This window comes from Poecilia reticulata, linkage group LG2 (genome assembly GCF_000633615.1).
Source record: "Poecilia reticulata strain Guanapo linkage group LG2, Guppy_female_1.0+MT, whole genome shotgun sequence".
NCBI classification, from domain to species: Eukaryota; Metazoa; Chordata; class Actinopteri; order Cyprinodontiformes; family Poeciliidae; genus Poecilia; species Poecilia reticulata.
Window position 1 is genome coordinate 42,716,936 of NC_024332.1, and position 20,983 is coordinate 42,737,918.

The following is a 20,983-nucleotide window of genomic DNA, read 5'->3' on the forward strand; positions in this document are numbered from 1 at the left end:
CTGACCTGGGCTGCTGTCGATCCTCTGACCTGGGCTGCTGTCGATCCACTGACCTGGGCTGTGGTCGATCCACTGACCTGGGTTGAGGTCGATCCACTGACCTGGGTCCTCTCTCTGCCTCTCCTGCTGGATCTGCACATCTGGACTGGATTCATGTTACCGTAACGCCTGCTGAGGTGTCACCACACGCCTCTTTTTACAGCTTACTCTTAGCTGAACATTTGAATTAAATAAAACACTTTAGGCCTACACTGCTTGATTCTTGATCCAACAACTTGGATTTTTTAWAAGTCACTTGTTGTGTTTTTAATAACAAGCTGTTCGCCGTCCATCCAGAAGTTTCAACAAACAAAACTAAGTTGTGCAGCTGAAAGAGTAACAGCCATTTTGGTTGGTGTTTGTTTGTCTGACATTTAAATTAGGCTTGCATGACACATATTAATGCAGTCCTGCAAATGAGCTGAAGAAGCAAATGACATTTTACAAGCAACAAATTAGTCAAACGAGCGGCGTGAGACGAGAGTCGAGGAGAGAGACTCATTGAAACTGTTGGTMAGGTGAAGCTTTGTGTCGAACCCCAACAGCAAGGTGCAGAAGAGACCCTGGACCAGCATTTTACCTGACATTTAACTGGGAATTAACTCAACATATTACAGTACAGCTCATAAAACGAACTCGCTTTCGATCAAGCGCTCTGACGCCCGTATTTCAGGGTGCCGGGATAAGGTCAGCTGTCACAGAGGAATGTTTGCTGAATAAAAATTGACGCATAACAAGCTGAAAAGCAGGTTGGAGTTGGGCTTCCTCCCCTCGCAGGCTGCAGATCCTGACCTTTACATTACACTATTCAATAAGGTTTTGGTATATGTGTGTGTGTGTGTGTGTGTTTTATTCTGTCAAATTAAGAGAAGGCCCCTTTGGGTTCTTCATGCCTTGGAGCTTTTATTTAATTTGCAACCCTTGCGTCTCTCTTWCTCCTTCCAGTGTGCAGTCAAAGCAAACCAACCTGTAATTCAATTATTTTCATTGTTGTTTTATGGCTGTTTTTATTTTCCGTATCTGTCTCTATGGAACTGCTCCGATGTTCCCATCTCATTCTTTGGGTTGTGGTGGGTGGAAGGAGACAAAGCAGCAAAGCTGGTCTGAGTGTGAAAAGAACATTTTGACTCCTGGTAAAATAATCCAATGATTCTGTGCTGGAAGCGTGGAACTGTCTGCTACCTGTGCAACACACAAATGTGTGAAAGCGAATGCATCAGAGTAATTTTTCACAGAGATGCAGGAATGTAAAATTTCTGTTCTGATGTTGGTTCATTTCAAAACTGATGTCTCTGTTTCCCATTCTACGGGTTGTAATGTCCCCCCATTCACTGCAAAAACCCAAAATATCTCAGTGCACTTGAAATAATACAAGACTAACTCATAAGTAACTTTCTATTAAGACATATGAGCTTGTTTTATTTTAAGTTTTTAATTTCTTAATGCAGATAAAATGGAACTAGTTCCACTGGCAGATTATTTCACTTGTAAGAATCTCCCAGTGGAACTTGTACTTTTTCATCAATATTATTGATTTAAAACATTTTTCTATCTTGCTAAAAAGTTATTTGTAAGTTCATTTTGTCTTATTTCACGTGTACTGAGATAATTGCTCTAGAAACTAGATCAAAAATACTTGGTGAGATTTGGTGATTCTGCACTGTCGGCAGTAGCAGCTGCTATAAATCCTTTGTAGTAATGAATGTTTAACTTCACTAGAAGAACTTTGTCCCGCTCTTCTTTCAGGATGGGTTTTATTTCATTGGAGGGTTTTCCATCATAAACTGTCTCTTTAGGGCCGAACCACAACATCTCAGTTGGGTTTTACTTTAATTATGCCACTCCAAAGCTTTTGTTTTTATGTTCAGGGCCAGTTGGAGGTTGACCTGGGTTGTGCAACTGGACAATTATCCAGTTGCTCTTCTTACCCTGTTCATGAAATAATGAGATAAATGGAGGAACATTTGTCTTTTAGAGGGTAAAAGCCATTTTATAGGTTATGTCACTTACAACCGTCATGAACAATTGAGCATGTCGTGTGCCAAAGTGTTGCATCAGTTTGCCATTAAGAGAAGGCCCCTTTGGGTTCTTCATGGGTTCTTCAACTCCAGTTGACAAAAACACAAAAACTGCAACAGCAAACTGAAGGAAATACTCTGAGACCCATTTTTACAGACTTCAAAGTGAGTCTTCTGGTAATGTATGTGCTGGTGGGAGGCCTGGGACAGAGCGGGATGGTTTCCAGATCAGAAAATCCTTCTTCGTCCCTCTTTCATTGTCAGTGAATTTGTAAGGTCTTTAATTTGGAAAGAKGAGTTTTGGTCGTTCAATATCTGGATTCCATTAACAAGCTGCTAAACTCGACACCAGAGTATAGACGGATCCATCCAGATGTGGTTGACACAGATTTGATCTACCTACAGAAATAATGTACACAGACTAATAAACATTGATTACYGACAGCTAGYAGTTGTTGAGTTTCCCAAACTGGAATCTGTTTCTGAACTCCATCTTAATTAGAGCTGAAGTGTGAAGAAGGAAGAAGTGCTCCTCTGTGTGAGAAATCTTTATTCATAAGGGCTTAACTGTGACTGGCATGGCCTCAAGACATCCCAACCTCTCAGCTCGAGAACCGCTGCCAGATGTTATGGATATTCACCAATAACTAACATTTGCATGTCGTTGTGAAGCAGAAGGGGTGATGCTRGTTAGGTGGGATGATCCGTGATAACCCAACGCAGTCGGTGTGTGGGCTGAGGTTCGAGTGCTGCATCTGTGTCCTTTTGAAGCGACAGTTTGTTTCTTTTATTTCCTGGTGAAACGGAGCATCCGGCTCGGTTCCACCTTCCTCTGTACGTCTTGATTAGGATGCGGGGTGCAGCGGGAGGCGAGATGCTCGCGCCGGAGCCGAATGGTGCATCATGAATGTCTGCCACGTCCCTCGCCTTGCTTCGATACTCACATTTGCTTTCTCTTAGCTCCGTTTGTTTTTGTTGTCTCTTTTGTTCGGGCAGAAAATCCGCAGTGTACGCAGCTGTGGACTGTGGTTATACGGATGGCAAATAATGATCCACCGAACTGTACACAGAGGTTTTTCTGCAGAGCCATTGTCTCCATGGAATTGATGAGAGGAAGAGAAGGGGGGGAAAGGAAACACACAGGATGACTAATACTCTAAACTGCAGGCCGGCTGGGGGGCAATCATCCAAATTAATGAGCAGTAGATTGACAAGCGGTTCAGTCTGRATGCTCATCCTAATCAGAGGCCAGGAAGGGAAAAAAATAGTCCCCCTTCAAAGACGAGCAGAATGAGTTTGCAATGTATTTCATATTCATGTAAGTGAGGCTTGGCAGAAGGATCAGCCACCCTTTCTTTATGAGATGTTTATTCACATGAGGGGCTCATCGTCAGGCCAGTCAATCAACATCCTCAGGCTGCTGTGTGTTACATCCAGGTCCAGGTAGCGGATCAGGTGGCCGTTTAATTACCCTGCTGGTAGGAGAGGCAGCGCTGGACAGAACAAAGGACAGATGTACGCTTGACTTCTTTTATCTGGACCAGGTCATCCATTGCACCTGGAGAGTCCTTGTGGGTTGGAATGGACCGCTTCTGTTTGGATGGGTCTGGAGAGCGTAAGAACCAGGAATCCAGCCGAGTGTTCACCTTCGTGCAGGCGAACCCCTCTGACCTGCATCCATGCTGCTAATAACATGCTGCTCTCTCCGTGGCGACGCCCACCTCCCTGAACGCACAAACCCCAAGCAGCTGGCGGTCCATCTGGGGCTCATCAGTTGCCCTGGAGAGCAAAATTAGTCCCCACCGCACCAGACTGGGCATCCGCTCCGCATTATCACTGCCACCCATTTCTTTCCACTGCATCTCTGCCATGCTAGCAGCCCGCTATTCCACCGCCTGCTGTCCCAAAGCCACAGCAAAGACCTGTCATGMTCCGTCATCCCAAAAACACTGTCGCAGAAGGTATTCTGATTTAAACCAGCTTGGAGGAAACCCCAACACGTCGGCGCAGGCGAGAGCGGGAGTGGTAATGAATGCGGTCGTCGTCAGAAGGAAAGAATCACAGACAAAACTCGGGGCCCRGGGTCTGAATGAGCTATTAATGACGGTGATCAGATGGTGCTTCCTCTGCTGAACACCCACAGAACCAGAACATTCATGTTTTCTCACAAATCCAAGCAAAGTTTTCCAAAATATCATCAAATGAAACAAGCACCTTCATCTGTCATTGGCTTGTAAAGCAACAGAGTGAGAAAATGAAAATAAACAGGAAATTAGTGATGGCTTACTATAAAGCATTGCTTTGGGTGTTATTATGCCAGGACAAAACGCTGCTTATTAAATTATTCCCAGTTTTGCTCAGAGAGACTCGTTTACTTCAAAGGCTTCTGACTTCCACTGTGTGAACAGATATTTCCACTTATCTGCCTCAGCTGAACAGAACCGCTGATAGTATTTACATATTTCTTTAATAGCTACATGTGATGCTTGACTTGAAGGGACACTGAAATCGAGTGTCCACATTTAATAAAGCAACGTAACGGCAGTGCTGTGAAGTTGTCTGGTTGCAGAGATAAATGCTGGAGCCTGGGATGCATTTGGCAGCAAGTGAACATATTGTCCTTCAAGTTAAAATGTTTTCTGGCATTTAGTTCCAACACATACAATGAATGAGCCGCACAGGTTTCAGCTCCTATTTGTTGCCTCAGGCTTAATGTTCTGATCAGGAGTGAATACTGAAGTGTGATTGGTTGGATGTCCTCTGAGTGGATTTGTTCTGTCCATGTGATGGACAGGGGATGTGTCCATTGTGGTCCTGCTTGCTGCCTGTTGATTGGTGACAACCGTCAGCCCTTTTGCTCTGGTTGCTACAGAAAACTGAATGTTTGCACCTTCAGAAATCTTATCTGTAGCTGCATCTCCGTTACTAATGTGTGCAAAACTTTGTCTGTAGTCCACTAATGTCAAAAAAATTGAAGCATTTCCACTATACAAAAAAGCAATTATAATCACATGTGAATATGTTTGTTCGCAATTGGAAACACAGTTAGGGATGCTGATGACGCTAAAAACTGATGGATGTAGTTTTCCAAAAACATTTTCATTCAATAGTTAAAAGTGTTTAAGAAAAAGTTTTAAATGTCTTAAATGAAAAGCTATATTCGTTGGTTTGTGTTTAGAGCCTTCCTGCCTGGTTAGCCTCGCCACAGTGGTAGAAATCACTGATTTGGGTTTTACAAATACTAATTCCTGAGTTTATTAMTACCATGGTTCTGATTCCTTGTGGCTTGCAGCCACCAGCCTGGCTAGGAGGTGATTGCTCCTGTCAGTGGTCAGCTTCCCAAAAAGCACATTTTTGTATTTGTGTCAACCTGTGCAAGCGGGACAGACATGAAGGGAATTAGAGCTCAGGGCTTCCTCAGCAGGGCCTGCTCTCCCCAGATGCCTTGTCTCGTTGCTGGGCTTGTAATTTCAACGGGAGCTTATCTCCAACAACAGACCAGCCGTTTCTGCCGTCCCCGCCGCGGCCGCCGTTCCCGGAAAACATGGATGACACCCACGCTTAGCAACCCTCCTGGTAAGTGATGAGGAGTGCACAATAACTCGAGAGAACAAAACTGCTCAGTGGTGTGTGCATCAAAAAAAAAACAGACATTTTGTGCAAACACAGGCCTTTGTTTTACGGCTTCAACATTTCCCTCTTTGATTCCTTTATTAAACTCATAATGCAACTCCAGAGTTGTGTCTTTTCTTCGAGGCGGGCTTTTAGCAGAACCTGTGAGGTTCCACATGAATGCGTACATCCCCAAGCTTCAGCGCTACGGGGTTTTATTTACACCCTCCTGAGCTTCAGTGATTTATAGCTGTAAAAACTAAACTTCCTTTTTAAAGTTTTCTCACCAATTTCTATCTCCTACAGGGTTCAGTGAATAAAAACAAAAACTTGACAAATTAGCCAGTTTTTTGGCCCCTAACTTTTCAATCATTAGCAATTAGTAGAGCTTATTTTTCTCTTGAGGCATAAGTGTTGGAACATATGATCTGTAACTCTGGCCATGTGTAGGAGTGGGGATTGAGTTTGATTATTTCTCCACATACGTCCTGATGGAGTGTATATCAAAGGAAGTCATGTAGAACCAAGCAAACAGGGAGGGAAACGGCATTCCTGCCGTGCAATGATGTGAACGCTGCCAAGCGGCTTCTAAAAGCCCCGATACTCGTGTTGTGATTGAAGGTTGTATACTTAATCACATGACATGTTCAATGACTTAAGCACACCACTGGACAACAGTAAGACCTGGTGTTTCACTAACTTAGTGGGAGCATAAAGACTCGATTTAAAAGTAGAATCTTAATTCTACAGATTTAATGTGGTGTTTTATTTCTTAAATTGGCTTAATGTCTTAAATATGTTACCTAATATCTAGAAGGGTGGAGAGTAGACCCTAATGCAGGTACACTGAGGTAGAAACTATGTGCAAAACAAAGAATGAAGACAAAAAAATACAGAGTTCAAATGACTTGCAACAGAGAGCAAAGGCAAACTAAGGCTTCTTAATAACATAATAAAGTAATAAAAGGTAGAGATAAGCAGGTAAAGAGGCCACTGCTACGGTGATTAAAGACCCAAAATATTTAACATAAGCACTGGATCAAGACTCAGCTATGTAATTTCATAATAAAATGTTATTTTTGGATAATTGTAGAAATGTATGTCTATTTGGTTGTCTGTTATTTTGCTATCTAGCCATCTAGCTTGATAACTAGCTAGCTTTCCAGACATACAGATAGAGTTATGCCTTCTAAGAATGTTCAAGAATGTACATTTACTTGTAATTTCAGATTTTACTGTAAATCTAAAGTTATATTTTGCAGCAGCTGTGCAGCACACCTTCACATCAGAGGATCAGGTCGACTGTTCAGCAGCAAACAGCCCCATGTTTCTCTTTCTCTTGTCCTCCATTTTGTCATCAACGTAAAGTGTGTGCTTTGTTATAGCCGAGTTGTCGAGCAACACAAATAAACTCTCTGGCTCACGGGCCTGATTCATCTCACACACACAACAGTGCTTGTTTTGTCTTTTCTCCAGTTGTGGACACGGGCAATTTGCCCTCTTACACTCCAGCAGAAGAAGAGCTGGAAAAAAAAGCAATACAATAACAACAGGTTTGTCTTGTCGTCCAGCTTGTGCGCTTTATTTTTCCTTCTCAGAGTCGCATGAGCGATGGAAGTACAAAGGCTGTTTATTTGTTCATCTGTCTGGAGAGGCTCTTACTTTGAAAGGTTTGTGATTGGAGCAGCAGTGTGTTCGCTTTGGAGCAGTTTAAAGAGAAACTGTCTGTTTCACTGAAACGTTGCTAACGAGACTGTAGACGGCAACTTGACTTGGCACCAGCTGAGGATAACAAGAACGACGCAGCAATACAGAAAGCCACCACTGCATTTACACAACATGCAGCTCATTGTTCCAGAACCAGAACATAAAGGAACCTTTTACAACTTAAAATGAAAGTAGCTTGTAGAGAACTACGAACTGTGTGAAACATGGCCAGTTCTTGAGGTCATAAAATAAGTTTGACTGAATTGTGAAAAGTTAAATGCAGACATTGGATTGTGAATAATTAGGTTGCTCATGGTGTCAAAATATTGCAGAGTAAATAGTTTTCAATAAAAGAGCAGAGGGAATGTTTGGCAGGAGACAAATGTGGTTTGGAGACTAAAAGTTCACATTGTATTCYTCTGTTTCTCCTCAACATCTCAGGTTTTCTAGACTGAATTATTATTTTCCTACCTTTTTCTCATCAGTCATTCCACTCAAGCAGCAAARTGCAGCAACAGGCAGCGCTGAAGAAGAGCCAGACTGACCATCTACAGACGTTATTAACACATTTATAACATTAAATCTAATCAAACTTTTTTTTTCTCAGTGSTAGAATCACGTTCTTTAAATTCAGAAGTCTTCCTGCATCATCTTAGCACAATTTAAAACGGCCTTTTAARTTGGACCAGGTTGTGATGGAGATTCTCCAACACAACCTGTGTTGCTCAATCATTAGCAATTAGTAGAGCTAATTGCTCTACTATTTCGTTTTCTTTGGCCTTCATGCCATGCCATAGTTTCTTAGCAAGATCCGACATTGCTTGTTGTTTGGTGTTGAGCTGTGGAACCATCACAGGCATGTTGCTACCAAACCGACCCGACAGGCTCCAGCTCCAAGCTGCTGGAGCTGGAGCTCTGTGTCAGGCATGTCGTGGAAAAGCCAAGCAGAACATGCAGCTTAGTTTTCCAGGACCWAAGCTGCACGTTCCGCTGACGTTCCTGCTGTTCAGAGTCACRCYGCAGTTCTATCAGAACCTGCTGGRTTACAGAACCTCTGTGTGSCTTTTCTTGAAACTACAACCTGCCTGGTGAACTGCAGCATCAGAGAAACGTGCACTTGGTGTGAATCCTTACCAAGAACTTAAAATAAACGACTTGTGKGCCATTAATAACATAMATGAAATTACATCACCGACTGGCTGCAGCTGCATCTCGTGGCTCATCAGCCTTTGAGACTGAAATCAGCACTTTGTGATCACCACTCCAAAACACTGACTTTGCTCTGCTTAGCTGTAATTAATTTGTCTGTCTGCCTCATTTACAGGACCTGTTTGTACCTGGGGTTCCTTCCTGGTATGTTGGTGTTGCTTAAATATTTCCACACRCTGCTCAATCTTTGCACCGGTTCCTGAGATCACTTTGCTCATCCTAACTCACATAAAACAGCAAAAGTTTTTCTCTTTTAAAAAAAAAAATAGTCTGATAAAAAAGGTGAGGTGCATCTTTAAAGTGCATAACTACAAATATAATATTCACAAGCTGTTGAAGTTGCAGGAAATCAATAGCATGAGGAACAAAGAAAAATGAAATTATGTTAATATGACAAGGACCAGAGAGATCGCTGATCCTGTTTGTGTGGAGAAAGACTGTAATTATATTACGGTAAAGTCTGTCTGCAGACCGTCTTGAAAAGGTCAGCAGATATTAGTGCAACTAAACTAATTCGTTTTAGTGAAACACAATTTTCAATTTAGCTTAGAACAAGGCAAAGACCGGCTTGTTTGTAATGCACAGATCCCACAGGCTCATTCAAAGTCTTTAGTTCTCATATGAATGCATATTTATTCAAATCTGCCAGCAGACAATTAGATTCTTCACTTCAGAAAACAAAATGATAAAGGACAGAGGCCGTTCTACACGGTGATGATAACGTTCACTGACAGCATCTCACATGCATGTTCTGCACTTCTTCCTTTTTGTTTTTCAATTCAAGAAGTAGGTCAGAGATTCTCTCAAARTGCTGTTTTATAAAAGTAAATACTTGCATAATTTGGGTTTTTTTGTCCACTGCAGCACTCCAGTCCATCACACCAGAACGGCACAAACAGTTTCTCGCTTGGAAATCTGCGGCGTTCCAGTCAAAGTATTCCATTTGGGATTAGGGCATGTGTGGCCTAAGGTGATATGAAATCGAGCAAACGACCTGACGGCRCTTTGGATGCATTTCTGCAACAAGAGAAAAAAAAAATGACAGAAGCAAATTTGCATATGAATGGCAGCAAATTGCAAATATGGAGGTYAGTGAAACAGCCAACTGAAGGGCAATGATAAAGAAAACACCCCTTTTTAATCCTTTTGACCAATTAGAGCCAAACTCGCACAGTGAAACWCAGAACGTTTTACGTCCACCGGCTCAGTCTGTGCTGGACTCTATTGTTATATAAAGTGTTGGGATAAAGTGTTGGGATGTAAACATCAACTAAATTTCACTTATGAATGCTCTTCACGTTGACGGAGTCCCAGCAGAGTGAGAATCTGGACAGTTGAGTAAAAATGAGCTGCAGATCATCATCACTCTGTGGAGTCAAACTAATGGTCAGAGAAATACATAAAGTAATTGGAATGCAGCCCAAAACCATCTTTTTGGTTTTGTTTGCTCCAAGTTTTATTCTTTACTCCCATTAGACAACAGGCTAAACAGGAGTTTTAGTTTTATTTATTTATTTTTTAATTAAGTGTAGTAATCTAATAAGTTTAAAGGTGGGACTATTATGTAAAAATTGACTTTTTTGAGCTTTACATCATGTTATAATGTTATTCCCTCATCAAAAACATTTACATTGACTCTTTCATGCATGTTTGTAAACTTCTCACGAAGCTCCGCCCACTCTGCTCCTCCAGACTAGCGGCAGCAGCAATTGACAAACACCTGGTGGAACTGCATGTCTGCTCGTTGTGCAAACWGATTCTTAGGAACAGCTTAAAGAACAAACGTTGTGAGGACATCCTGAAGGCTCGGTGTCAGAAAGAGCCGGAGCTTCTTAAAGAGACAGAGACCAATTTCAAGGTTGTAAATCCAATTTCCTTTAAGTCATGTTTGATACAGCATTTTTATAATAATTGAAGGTSACGTAGTTACTTGATTGTGCTGTAAAATCCCCCTTTGTGCTGCACCTTCAACTCCAATTTAAAGGTGCAGAATTCTGTATAATTTTTTGCTCTTTCAAAGTCATCAGAAGATGGTGCTTCTCTTACCCTTTAACAACATTTTTACCACCCAGGCACTGAGAAGTAGATCACATAGTGACCTCAGCAGATGCGCACTTCGACCAGGTGTTTGCTAATTCCTGCTGGCTGGTTTGAAGGAGCAGTGTTGGGGAGAGTTAGGKGGGTTAGAAGCTATGYTTTGAAGGCGGAGCTAGGTCCACCCAGGCATTTTGCACGGCTGAATGGTTAACACAAGAAGATAACGATTTTAAATACATCTGCCCCTTTTCTTTGCTAGGAGAAACTGCAAGCTCCATTCTTAACCCTCCCACAGTGTGAAGAGACCCCATGTGTTTTTCACTCTGTGCGCGGTGTGGTGGAGTCACACTGACCCTGTGTGCGCTTTTACAAGGTTGTTATGTTGTGTGTGTGGTTTCGGATACTGACGGTCTGACGGGAAAACTCCACCCACTTCCCTCTGTTTGGTGATATTTGGCTCAATCCACCGTATTGTTGCGCTAAAACCGTGGGACGGTTAGTCAGATGTTAATAGGTGGGATAATGTCGAGCACAACAAGCAGACATTCCTGCCCATGATTAGTGGGTAAAGACTCAACACCACTTTTGATTTAACCGTTGCAGCTGACCTCAGCAGTTTTGTAAATCTTACAGGTTGTATAAAAATCTGCCACTTTCACCAGTTATGGCTCCGGTGATTCAGGAGTTTCCACTCTGGGCTGCTGTTGAAGTTTGCTGGAGCCAGAGCTTTCATTCAGCCAGTGGCACAAAGCGCAACGCTACTGCTGACAAAGAKAAAGAGAACGCATTTATGATATTCAGTATGTGGGATAAATGTGTAGCCTGACCTCATAAACCCAAAACAAAAAGTAACAAGTGCAGAAATGTTACAATAAAAMGTTGCCGAGGTTATAAAATGCATAATTGGCGAACTGGTGAAGTTCTTTCCAGAGTGCACTGAGTGAACCCAGCATCACAACAACCTGCATCAGACGCCGTCTCAACCTCAAATCAGCGCCTTCGCCGCGAAGTGACAGCGGCTGACACGGACATCATCGCAGTGTGAGCGTCTCAATGAGGGGCGCGGGTTGCTAGCACAACGCCGGCCGTCCCGGCTGGCATGCGGAGGCCAGAGGGATCACACACACACCTCCTCGCAGTCGCTGTGGATCAGCCTGCGTGAGCTGATCAAAGGCATCTGAGTCCTGCCGCGCGGGGAGCTGATTGCATCCATGCACTCAGTGACACCGCGCCGCGGCTGAAGATCCTCTAATTAAACTGAAGTGTGGAGAGAGAATCACAGCTGCTTCAGAGATAATCCGCTGTCTTTATCTGCGTTATTAAAAAATATACACATCTGGAACAATAGCAACAATCTCAAATCTAAAGGTGGACACATGATGCAGATTAAAGAAGCAGATTTTTCTGCWAGCAGGTTGAACAAGTTGTGTGACTTAATTCAAATATTCAATGTTTTATGCAGGCGAAACTATATAATGTTAATATTCCAAAAGCGCATTTATGTTCTTCTAAGTTAGAGAAATATGTGGTCCATGTTCTTCAAAAAATAACCATTTAAACTCCTCATCATTTCTTTACACGTTTCATTCAGTGTACTGATCAAAGATCCTTACATGCATCTAAACTTAGTCAAAATATRATCTACAATTTTSTGGCTGYACAAAWTRTGWAATTTAGAATATTTCACATAAARCGTAATTTAAATATTTAGTGTTTTCTAACATAATATGCAGAAGAAACTGCACGATATTAAATCAAAGTGTATTTATGTTCACATATATTAGTGAAATATGTGGTTCATGTCATTTTCTTTAAGTCACAGGTAACAATAAATCAGTAACTATGAACTGATTAACAATCCCTACATGTTTCTAAATTTAGCCAGAGTTTATGCTATAATTTTCTGTCACCTTCTGTATTTGTTGCTCATAAATCACTTTGTGTTTGAATTTCAGGAGGTTGCAGAGACTTTTTCTGCTGCAGACACTTCATGTGTTTTCAATCCACATCTGTGTCTTATAATCACAAACGKTCCCACACAAATAAACTGAATGTTTGTGTTTCCTAAACACTGACGCTGCTTTTCTCCTCTTTTCACTATGTTTACTTTTGACATCACGAGTTCAGATCAGTCTTAAARTAGCAGAATTGGTCAGCAGTACACTACAAAATKAGAGTAYGCTAAAATATGCTAAAATAATGTTTGCTACTGTTTAAAGTCACATCAACATTTGAAGTAAAATGAATTTAATTAATATTATCAGCTTTCCAACAAAGTCCCTCCTTTTCACATAAATGTTTGCCGATGTTAGAAATGAAAAATGTGAAATAAAATGTAGCAGCTTAAAACTAAACTTAAAGAACTGAATGAACTTGATGCTTTGTTTCGTTAAACTCATGATTTTTTGAAGTTGGTACATGAGCTGGAAAACTTCCACTAATATAAAATCAACATAATTATCCACTGTTATCTTAGCAGTATTTACATCTAAATTAGTCTGAAAATTCAATTTGGCAGTGCAGGAATGATTACAGATGAAACTGCTTAGCAGCTGGACACMAACAGAAAACCTGCTGATTGTTTCAAACAGGCTCTTGTTCTGTTTCAGCACTAAACATCTCCAAGCCTGAGATGGTGAGGAAGAAGCTGCAACATGTCTGGACCCGGGAAATGTTCTGATGCAGGAAAACAGCCAGGATACAACACTTACACTGCAGAACACATCCACATCCACATCCACATCCACATCCAGATCCAGATCCACATCCAGATCCAGATCTACATCCAGATGCACAGATCCAGATCCATAGTCAGATCCAGATCCATAGTCAGATCCAGATGCACACATCCAGATCCACAGATCCAGATACACAGATCCACATCCAGATCCACAAATCCAGATCCAGATGCACAGATCCAGATCCAGATGCACACATCGAGATGGGTGCATCTGGATGCAGATCTAGAGTCAGATCTGAYTCTAGATCTGACTCTAGATCCAGATCTAGAGTCAGATCCAGATTCAGATGCACACATCCAGATGCACAGATCCACATCCAGATCCACAAATCCAGATCCAGATGCACAGATCCAGATCTAGAGTCAGAACCAGATCCAGATGCACAGATCCAGATCCACTGATCCAGATCCTGCATTTCCTGCCTCTTGCCATTTCCGCTGCAGCTAGCACAACCTGATATGAATGCTAAGCTAGTTAGCATGGTCACCACAAACAGAGGATAAATAGTTTTCCTGTGACAATAACTTGTTTCTCTGCCRTTATAGCATTGAGCAACAAGTACATGAGGTGATTGGYAGCGCTAAGGCCCTCCTCCTGGCTCTGATTGGTTGGTTTTGTCAGATGTGGAGCATTTCTTCAGATGGGAGGAGGTGGAGGAAATCAATCTTTTCACATATTATCTCATAACATTCAGCCATTTTATCAAAAGTATAAAAAATACATTTTTATGTCACTAAATGCAGCTTTAAGCTGAAAAATGSCAATTAAAATAATGAAAAATTACTTGCTAAAAGCATAACTACCACGTATTAGAATTTCACTTTTATTTCTTTTACATTTCAAAAATATTTAATTTATGTGTAACTGCCTATGCATAACAGTTGATAATCTTTAAAATGTTGGCTAATGAGCTGTTGTTGAACTCTGACCTGGCAGACTTAACTGTCAGTTCAGCTCAGAACATCAGAGTTTTGGGAAAACGGAGAAGCGGATTCACSTCGGTAAGCACGGCTAACGGTCTGAGTGAGAACAGAGAGAACCTGTCTTCAGGCAACATCCATATTCCCCACAGAGTGAGAGTTTATCAAGTTTCTATTTAAAATTTCAATAAGCGTCGGGGGGGGGGGAGGCGGCAGTTGGCTGCCGTACGGACTGATTCAGGTAACCAGACTCTTTGTTGGTCGTTAAGCATGAGGAATCGATATCATATCAAGGCCTGGTGGAACACCTGACAGTTCAATTTCACAGCAAGCCTCCCGATCAATACTTTCGGAATAGTTTTGGACTTTACCAAAGGAGACCCACTGGAGTTAATCTATGGTGTCATTAACTGTGGTCACAGCGTGCATGGTCATTACACTGTGTAACAATAAATGTTCATAAAAGACGACACTCTCTATCCCCCTGCGCTTCACTGCAGCCTCTAATTGAAGCAAATTCATTCATGAGGCAGAGAGGGGGTCCCGATCGACTCGCTTCCCGCCCGCGACGATCCGGGGGAAAAGCCGACATGTCGCGGCTTTCCGAGGGGCGCRGAGCACAGGAAATTGAACAAGGTTTTATCAAGCAGAAAATGTTTTAAACTGTTTAGCCTGCTCCAGATTGCTTTGGGGAAGGATTGTTTACCCTTGAAACACAATGATGGTCGGAGCCATTTTTCTCCAAGTGCTTCAAACAAATAACTCCTTAAACAGGATGCGTTTTTTTTTTTGTTTTTTTTTTTTTGCAATGACTGAGGCAAAACCTGCATCTACTTATATTCGCCCATCATCAACAAGAAGAAACCTTGTGCGACCTTGAACAGCCGTCCATTACTAACTAAAACAGCAGGAATTTTCCAGCAATAACGGTATGAAGTGTTATTGTCAGGCTGCAGAAATAAACAGACTTTTCTTCAGTCGTGCCAATTTATGGAATCCATCAAGCAAGACTTGGGCAGATAGCACATAAATCATGAGTTCTTTATTACTGTCGATTATAAATTAAAAGACAAGCRAAGAACAAGAGCTTCCCACTTATATATGATAAGTGAGACGAAATGGCCTGTGGAAGAAGGACACAGGCGGCGTGACACTGTGGGTTTTGGCCAGCGTCCACTTGAAACTGAAGTCTATTTTCCCCTCAGCGGAAATCTTAAGGGGAGTGTGACAACAGATGGCCAAGAAGAAGACTAATGGCAGATACCCTGAGTAATGATGATGGCTCCGGTGCCGTGTAAACAAGGTCAAAGCTTTTAGGAAAAAAGTCAAGTCAGGTAGACTCGAGTAAATGTCACATCTGAAGCTTTGATGCTCAGCTTTAAAACTTTCAAACATGAGAATAGGACGAAAACAGAATCATAACGATCTTCCCTTCTGTATCACACGCAGGCCACTGACAGGATTTACGCTGCAGCACAACATATTTGGATGCTGTACTTCCCAGGATATCTGAAACTGGCTATTTTCAACCCAAAAATGCAGAGGCTTGGTTAAAATCTGGCCCCATCGCGCACATTCTCACTTCCTCCATATCCTCTGTYTAAATCCTAACTGTATAATTTTAAGAAAGATTTAAAGCGGTGGTTCAAACTTCTCAGTTCTATTCCTCCCAATGCCTGCAAGTATTCATTTGGAGGCTTCGCTGAAATGCGAGTAAAACCAACCCAGGAGGTAAAAGGAAGAAGAGCTGTACAGGACAGAAAATGTTTCCGTTTGGTTTGTAATCATTTAAAATGGTCAAAGTGGGTGACAGGAAGCTTTAGCTCCTCTAACATCTACAGCATTTCTTTCTCTTTCCTGTCAAGCATGTTTTCAGACAAACTGAAGCACCTAAACCACAAATGGCAGAGTGATATGGGACTTAGTTTTAGAATAACAGTAGCAGGAAAAAGAATATCACAACGATGCAATAGTAAGATCCTTTAGCATATCAAAACCTGTCTGCGTATGAGTGTAAAACTGACTAATATCCTGCTAATGACAAAAAAAAACAATTTCACAAATCTGGTGATTCTATTAAATAAGAAATGCAATTAAAATCTGATTAAAAAACGCGTTTCCTACCACTTCCTGTCGTCTTTTGTGTTGTTTCCAGCAGAAGTTACAGCAGGTCGTTGATCATGTGACTCGTGAGACGCTACAAGTGTTTCCAGAGCAGTTCTGTAAAAATACAGAAAATATAAACCTTTATCTAAGGAACTTCTTTTGTTTTAAATCAGTGTGTTTATATTAAGCACATTTATTTTTGTAATTCCAATTTACACATTTTGAAAGACACCATTTCCAGTTTTCAGAGGAAACAGCAACTGACATGTAAATCATGAACATATGGTAGTTTTGCAAGAGTTCTTAGAACTATAGCAATGACAGAGAAGACTAGTTCAATTTAAAGCAGTTTAGTTTACATGCAGAGCAGTAATGAGTTAAGTGTCGTGCACAACCCACAGCTAAACCCTGAACGTCATCTTTGCACTTTACAACCACAAACTGCAACCAGGCCAGCCGAGAAAAAGAGAGTTCCTCGCCTTGGTTYATCTCACCAGAGGTTCATGGTGTCTTTAACTAATACGTTTCATTTCATTTAAAGCTATAAAACTATTTGAATACTGTATGTGGCACCTTACACTTTCCATTTGAAGACAGTAAATTGTCATTTGAAAGGCCTGGAATCAGGGAAAATTTCCCCTGAACAATGTTTTAAACGTACATCTGGATGTTTAGACTGTTCTCCTGTAGTGGTTCACCCAAAAAGGATCCATTTTGGACACTCCTGGGCTGAAAGAAAGCCTCTGATGAAAGAAGGTTGTTAAAGCATCATGTTTTCCTAAACAAGATCAGGGAACTGGACAGATTTGATGAGGAGGTCTCTGTGGCATTCTGCTTTACTTTTCTAATACATTTCCACTTATAGTTGTAATGTGACAAAATGTGTGCAAGCCTCAAGGAGTGTAAAAAGGTTGGATGTTTGAGGTCACAATAGTTGCATTCCTATTGTCTAAATAACTCCACAATTTAACATTTTGAAGACAAACCTGCTAAATTGAAATAATAATTGGTTTATTTCATAAAACTGCAATGGAAACACGTTTTTTGCTTCACACGAGTCACATGACCATCAACCATACTACTGCAGGAAATGACAAAGATGACAGGAAGTGGTAGGAAAATGACAGTGCAGGATATTTTTTAATGACTAATGTGAATAAGATTATTTTAAATGTGTTTCTTATTTATTGGAAATGCTGCCGTTGCAAAATTGTGTTTTTCAACATTAGCAGATTACTGACAAATTTTTGTGCACATTTTCAGTGGAAACTCAGCAAATCTGTCTGACCTGCTGGACATGCTGTCCGATTTATCTAAAATTTACCTGCTTTTTATACGTCTGCTCACTCATGTCTGTTCAAAACTGATAAATTCCTGCAAATCACCGGCAACAGACTGAAACCGGTTCCAAAACGAGTCAATAAAAGTGGAAAAGAAAGCATCACAATGCTATCACACCGTACACATTCTCAGGACTTCCTTGAAACATGAGGCTGAACCTGAGCGACAGAATCTATTACAGTAATAAATGTCTTCAGAACAGAACAGAGGCGCATGTGTTTTCCACTGAAAATATGGGAGGTATTAGAGGCTTCAGGCTATTAAGGACCTCAGGCCTCCCTCCAGTTTATGTATTGATTACAGTCATCTGTCTGTTTAATTATGTTTTACGCAGGTCTTGTAATTGCTTTAAACGATGGCAGAAAATTGTCCTGCATCTATAAAACTCGGCCTAACAGAAGCAAATATATGTGCCGCTCGTTTTTCTTCGGCGTGAAGCAGAATCCTGCCGGCCGCCTGCACACGTCGTTCCAGCAGCGCAGCTTTACAGCAAGGCTCCTGCGTAACGACGGCCGCTGCAGCGYRAGTCAGGAGAAAAGGATGATGGCTGTGTAAATAAACGCCCGGCAGCTGAGGAGAGTAAAACATGAGAGGTAAAATCCGTGCTCTGTTAAATGTTGGGAAAAATAAATTCCATCTCCAAATGTTATTTTATGAAAGGAGTTAAATTAGGACATTGTTTAGCCTCAGGCTGGTAATTTAGGTTTAGATTTCTGCTGTATAAGTTTCCCTCTGAATAAAAAATGATGGCCTGTCAGATGCAGCAGTGGACCTGGAAGCAACACAGTTTTAGCAAAAGAAAGATTCTTTCATCCTGAAATCATTTATCTTGTTTGTAATGGCACGCCACACATTAAATACTGAAATAACTTCTCTGTGGAAGAACACATTAAACTGATTGTACTGAATTGTTACTTTACAGAAATACAACTTTGCTCATTTACTTCATTTCTACCCAGCAAACTAATTCACCCCCAGGCAAGTTTGTTGGTATATTTATGTATTTATATGTTTCAATGAGATTTAGTTAAACCTAAATAAAATGTTCCATGTTTCATTACATTAAAATCCAGTTATAGGAACGTTAGTTTAGGTTTTTGAAAAAAGAAAGACATTTGGATAATGGTCCAAAATTATAAAAAATGCAAAAGACTTAAGAAATTTAAAGTGAACAGCATTTTTTTTCTCTTGTATGTGACATTGAATTTAAAATTTTGTCTGTTTTTCAGAAGAAAAAAAATCCTTTAAAAAGAGCTGAAACCTACTTTACAATAAGTAGAAAATCAAGTCAGTCAGCTTAAATTAAATCAAAACGTTCATAAATAAAATATAAATTAGTTAATACGTACAAACTTAAGCAGGCAGGTAATCTTTTACTTAAAATGTCCAAATGATTGTTTTTAAAATGATCATTTTCACAACAGGTGAGTTACAGCAGACAGACATTTCTTCTGTTGTCTAATTAAAAGGTGAAATCTGGAAAACAGAAACTAAATTTCCTCTCCGCCTCCGTCCGGCGCCTCAGAGCCATACCGTCTTCGTTAAGTCAAATGTGTGCCTTCCATTACGTCAACATTGGGAATCACTTCTGCCAGTTAATCAGCCTGAGCTCTGCTTCCAACTCTGCTCTCACAACTTTCCTGGATTGCTCAAGTTGGCAATTATTTTGCCGCTCTCCATTAAAAACTGCCAGGCTTTACTGTTTAAGCTTCTGTAGAAATCCCTTTACATGCATCTCCTTCACCGTAGAGCTCCACTAACACTGCGGAGAGCCTTTAATTACATGCTATATCTTACCCTAGGATCATGTGCTCTCTTTCTGGGACAAGAAAGCGGCTGCAGCCACCAGAAAGTTGTTTTTGGGAGTGAATTTTTCCACGCCAGAAAGTGAAGACTTGAACATGTCACAGCTAATCTGGCTGTGTGGATGTCTCATGGTTAGCTCAGCGCTCTGCGTTCTGTCACTTCACTCAACACCCGACGAGCCGTGGGGTCAGGCGCACTCTGTCGTTGTCTTTAATGAAGCAGCAGATAATGGCCTTGGGGCCCAGGAGAGACTTGACACAAAGTGCCACGTCCTTTGACTTGGATTAGTCTTAATTACTGTTCCCCTCGGCAGATCAATGGAGTCGCAGCACAACACATAGAGGCCACGCCGTGTCACACGCCACCACGATCCAAACACTTGTTGGGTCTCACTCCATCAAGCCTGAGTCTGGACGACATGATGCTGAGAGCAAATATTAATGTTCCTTTATGATTTATTTTACTTTGAAAAAGTCTTTGAAGTCTTTTCAGTCAACGAAAGACGTAAACATACCCAAATGTTAGCCCTTAAAGAGGGACAATTGTAAGAGAAGAAATTAAATCAGTGCTTTAACTTACTCTTGTATTGAGTGTAGAGATGCAGAACACAGAAATTTCTTTTCATACAATTCTTAACCTTTCGACATAATCAAGCATTTCACATTACAGTTATTTAACAATATTTAAACATTTCACTCTGAATTATTTAAGTAATGTTTTCATGGTACAGTCAAAACTAAATTAATAATAAAAAAATAGAAATATTTCCAATCTAAATGATGAAAAACAGTACATTACTTGTACTACTTCACAAAAATTACAAGTTATTATCCCCATTTAAATCAAATCAAACTGCCGGATGCCGAACGGAACATGAGGCCTACTGCCTACTGTTAGCAACACAGCTAAGTTAGCTAGCCAAACACTCTTCACACATAACATTAAAGCACGATAGTCTACTCTGTGACGCAAAACAAACTAAATACATACAAACTCGCACATACGGTTCTATTTCTCCTGAAATAGGTAATAAATTACCCCATTTATTACCTTAAGACGGACAATTGTAATAAAAGAAATGATCACGAGATTAAATCAGGGATCTTTCTCTTACTCTTGTGTTGAGTGTAGAGAAGAGCGCACTAGTCCCCCTAGTGGACTCTTTTGGCTATGGCGCCACCGCACCCATCTTCCAGACAAAGGACCCAACTACACCCCAAACCAAACTAAATTAATACACTACCAACTGCACAGTGGCGCAGTTGGTAGAGCTGTTGCCTTGCAGCAAGAAGGCTCTGGGTTCGATTCCCGGCCTGGGGTCTTTCTGCATGGAGTTTGCATGTTCTCCCTGTGTATGCGTGGGTTTTCTCCGGGTACTCCGGTTTCCTCCCACAGTCCAAAAACATGACTGTCAGGTTAATTGGCCTCTCCAAATTGCCCCTAGGTA

At 41.1% G+C, this 20,983-nt stretch overlaps 1 long non-coding RNA gene across 1 annotated transcript; it reads right to left on the reverse strand.

The window, feature by feature from the left end:
• Positions 1-9,240: 9,240 nt before the first annotated feature.
• Positions 9,241-20,657, reverse strand: LOC103461803 (uncharacterized). The gene is made up of 3 exons (XR_533201.2): positions 20,587-20,657; positions 16,408-16,503; positions 9,241-9,602 (listed from the first exon to the last, which is right to left on the reverse strand). It is a non-coding gene; the product is annotated as an uncharacterized LOC103461803 (long non-coding RNA).
• Positions 20,658-20,983: the final 326 nt, after the last annotated feature.